Here is a 4,423-nt window from a genome sequence, read left to right as displayed (position 1 = left end):
TACAATTGGTTAGTTAGGGCCATGCAGTTGCCACTCGACTGATGAAGCTCAAATTTAGGAATCCCTGAAAAATTTGTCAGTATGTTAAAGATTAGCGTAATAGGGTGGGTGGTCAAAGATGGTAAAAAGATAGCAATGTAAAAAAAAAATTGTGGCTAATACTTATATTTTTAATCAGCACTCCGGCAGTCCTGTATGTGGTGCACTTTGTTCCTCAGTTCAGAGAAATAATTAATTCCTTGATGAAAGACGGCGTAAAAGTAAATTCCTCGTAATTTCTGGCATAGGACAGTTGGTACAGCATGGCTACTTCAAGCCTGCATTTGCTAGTCTTTCTTTTTACCGACCTCTTTCACTTACTGTACTCAGTACCTCAGTGCTGCCACCACAAGCGTGCAAATTCAACGTCACTCTAAGAGCCACATCATGAAAGCACAAATTACTCTTGATGTTTTCATTTCAACTATTCTTTTAATACATTGCCTAACTATTCATTTTCTTCGTCTCACTCTTTCCTACAAATCTCATATGAGAGTCAAGAAAATCTTATTACATCCAAAAACTTTCATGATAGGATGCATCACGGTTGTAAATTAACCATAAGGTTAAAATTCAAAAGGTCAGCTAATGAGATACTGAGTTAAATTTATTTGTGAGGTCAGCTGTACATACAACGAATGCCTCGATTAATTTAGCTGAAACAACGTAAAGGACCTGGAGATTTGAGTATATTCGCCAAAAATATTAAGAACTTTATTTACAAATATCTCAGCTGCTAACGACAGGATCGTAAGTTTTCGTCGTCACGACCCTTGAGACGCACATGAATACAGTCCATGAGTTTTGCCTCCTAGTGGATGTGATTCATCCCTTCGCTTCAACGGTGTTCTAACAGGACACACTGGTTCTCTTATTCCAAGGTGAAACTCCCGCTATATTCCAGTCATCCCACGTGTCCGGCATCCTGTACGACGTGCCCGACAGTCGTCCTATACCGGCAGTGTCATTTCTACACTCTCAGCTAACTTGTAATTCCCACCATATTCCAAGAGTCCATTACGAGAATTACTCTAGCTATGCTTTAGGTAAGTACCTTACAGTTCTCAGAAGGCAGTGCCAAGAAAATCATTGCTACGATAACTCCAATAACTTTCTATAGCAGGTAATGCCTTTGGCTGTCGTTTCCTTGCAGAAAGTTAACTTCACTTCGTACCTCTACTTCTGCTTCTTTGACACTTTCAGGTACATCCAGTTTATACATCTTACGTTTTATACTTTAGATCACTTTATTAATTTCACTCACTACACTCGTCGCAAGCTACATACTATAAATTTTCTTTCGTCGAGCGTTTTTCGAACGCTACACAGCCATGCCATTGCGTTACGTTTTTCTCATGGCATCCGCCTTGTTTAGGTCGGCCATATTGGCGTCACGTGATCGCACTGCGCACGCGCATAGCTTTTTTCGCGCTTTTTCCGAATACATCCTGCGAGTACCTACTACGTTTTCATAATTGCTTCCTGCTGGTAATACTTTCATTTCCTCCACTTACGCTCGACTGCCAATGTATTTTCCTCCCTTAGTTTTCTCACTGACTATCTATCTATCTCTCTCTTCTTTTTGCTCATACGACTTATTTTTCTTCTCCATTCGGTTTCTTTCGCGTTTTTTCCCTCCCTTTTATTTTAATCCCTTAACTCTTGAATTCTACTAGACTCAAAACCATCATCTCTTCTCGACCTGGACAAAAAATTCCTACACAGTCCAGACCTCTATTTTAATCTAACTTGTTATTTTTATTACGAATACCAGAATCCTTTGGCTGTCTTATGAACACATCTAATAACGATACAGTCGGTTGACTGTATCTCGAATATCAGTGTCACTCCTGCTTCTTTTGTATCCATTCGAATTCACCAGATTCTTTACCCACTGAAGAGGTTCTTTCAGATCGAATCAAGACAACTCGTACTTTCTTTTCACCAGCAGATAATTGCTGTAATCCTTTTCGTCCTTGGCTTCTTTATTTTTTGTTTCGTTAAACCCATCACTATCTACTTTCTCTCGTCGTTCTTGGATACTCTTTTCATTCAACGGAATGCTCGGGATTTCCATTGAGTGGGAATGCAATCGAAAAATTCAAGAAAACTGTAGAACTTAGAGTTAAGAGAATGACAAAAAATACACTTTGTCCAGAATCGATTACCAATAAAAATTCTTAGCAAAGAACCATTACTATAATTTGCCATAGATTTATTTTGCTACAAAGACAAGTACTGTGTAGCATTCTTAAAGGAAATTAATTTCACAGAATTATAATTATTAATAAGTTGTCTGATATGACTATCGACACAATTTAGGTTATAGAAAATAATCTCACCTACATGAAGGACTTATTCTTCTGTATATGGTAAGTACTAAGATAGATAATAATCTTAAATATTTTATTTCTATCTAACAAACTTTTAGTTATAGTAATCTGCAACGATAATCTATAAAAGCTCATATAACAGATAGACTCAGACTCAGATAAAAAATTTCGATTCATTGTCATCCGCATAAAAGGAGTTCAAATACGATGTCTCCATCTAATTTCATATTACGAAGTACAAAGGATTTAAACCCAAGGTATTCCACGTGTTAGTATGAGTATCTAAGTCCTGAAGAAATACCAATTTTAAAAATGGGATAAAAGCGAAAAAGCAGATAGACGACTTCCCGTGACCAAGTTACAAGAAATTTGTCGATATTAGAAGCTATAAAAATACGTAAAATCTCAAAACGGACTAGATAAGAAATCCTAAGACATGTATCCATAGAACTCTGCGAATTTTTTACAAATTCTTTAACCGTTCTTGCTTAATAAACGGCAAATTTTGTGCCGACAGTGGCGCCGCGTAGTGGTCATTTCATTCGACAGTCTGTCAGAGCCCGTATCACATTTTATTTCTGCATGCATTTTATTCAGCGCTGTCTATATCGTAATCCCACAGTGATGACTCTTCATACGTGTACGATTCGCCAGATGCGCATATAAATAATTTCGAATTATAGAAAATACATAGCTGCCTGAAATTTTGTGTTTAGCCTCGTCCATAGTAACCTATAAATATACGTACGGTAGGGATAGATCGATGTTAATATATCTCATGAATTTGTTGCGTATACAATGATAATAATAATAATACACAATAATATTAGCAATATACAAACATTTCCTACCTATAGTGCATGGACATTGTTAATGGCTGTTTTATGCTTCCTTTAAGCTCATTACTGTATTTATAATTCCTGTTAAAGGCATTGTGTAATTCGAATGATAAATTCGACTTTTAATAATCTTATAACAAACAACTATTAAATATAAAAATTACATACGGCTAACCAAATGATATCCTATTCACCATTCACAGGCTGTGGCGTTTTGACGGGACGATAAAACGTCTGATTCTTACCGGGGTTATCCCTTATTCCTTTTTCATCATTCTCCTTATCCCGTGGGAAAGTTACTCGCAGCGGGATAACTGCGGCCTTCTTCAACTCGGTTGACTCCTGTTTTTCGTATGGTGACGTCACTTTATCCAGCTATATGGATATAAGGTATGTCCTAGATATTGTATATAACATAATATAAATATATATATGTTTATAATTACATATAAATATATTTCTATATATATATTCTTTATCTTATATAATATTGAAATTCTCTTTTTAATCTTTCTCCGTTTTTTGCTATGTAAAATTTTAATTTTTCCAGTGGCACTCAAGACACAAAGAGCCATTAATAAAAGACGTAATAAAATAAGAGCTACAGAAGGAGGGTGGTTTTTCACAAAGTACTGATAATAAAGGAAAAATCGCAACGTGACATTTGCGCGTCTGCGAAACTCGTGAAGGACGTTTAGTCAAAGCAACAGCCCTTCTTTCGAATTTCGCACCCCTCCAGAACCTCCTCAATTAACCGTATTGTTTTTCATTGATGGACGGGAGTATCTAATTAGTCGTGAAATTTCATATCCTTTCGGACGAATTTATTTCACTGGACCTTTCCCAGGTAGTGTGTATATATGTATAATACATAAAGTATGACATACAACCCTTTGATTTTCCACGTAACCCAATTGAGGGTGGGTATATGGCACCAGCTAATCTTACCATTTCTATTGAAGTTGAAGTTGGATGGTCATTTTTATATTATTAATCTCCGTTCTTTTTTTCCCCCTGAATGAATAATAAGCTTTACAGGTCACAGTTTACACCCTTTGTCTTCATATTTACTCTAATGGCAAATTAATAATACGGGTGTCCACATAGAAATTGATATCGAGAAGGGCTGAACTTATAAATTGTAATAAATGGTGGCCAGAGTGGCTGCTACTCCCTGATTCTGCTGGTAATGATGTACGTATTGGTACCCTC

The 4,423-nt window shown here is 36.4% G+C and overlaps 1 long non-coding RNA gene across 1 annotated transcript; it reads right to left on the bottom strand.

Annotated features, from left to right (window-relative positions):
* Positions 1–634: 634 nt before the first annotated feature.
* LOC112494477 lies at positions 635–1,419 on the bottom strand. Its single transcript, XR_003059915.1, has 3 exons — positions 1,094–1,419; positions 762–989; positions 635–695 (listed from the first exon to the last, which is right to left on the bottom strand). It is a non-coding gene; the product is annotated as an uncharacterized LOC112494477 (long non-coding RNA).
* Between the last annotated feature and the right edge of the window lie 3,004 nt (positions 1,420–4,423).

Source organism: Cephus cinctus, unplaced genomic scaffold (assembly GCF_000341935.2).
Source record: "Cephus cinctus unplaced genomic scaffold, Ccin1 Ccin1_scaffold0564, whole genome shotgun sequence".
NCBI lineage: Eukaryota > Metazoa > Arthropoda > Insecta > Hymenoptera > Cephidae > Cephus > Cephus cinctus.
The sequence above is the reverse complement of the archived record's forward strand: the minus strand, read 5'-3'. Positions and strand labels throughout refer to the sequence as shown.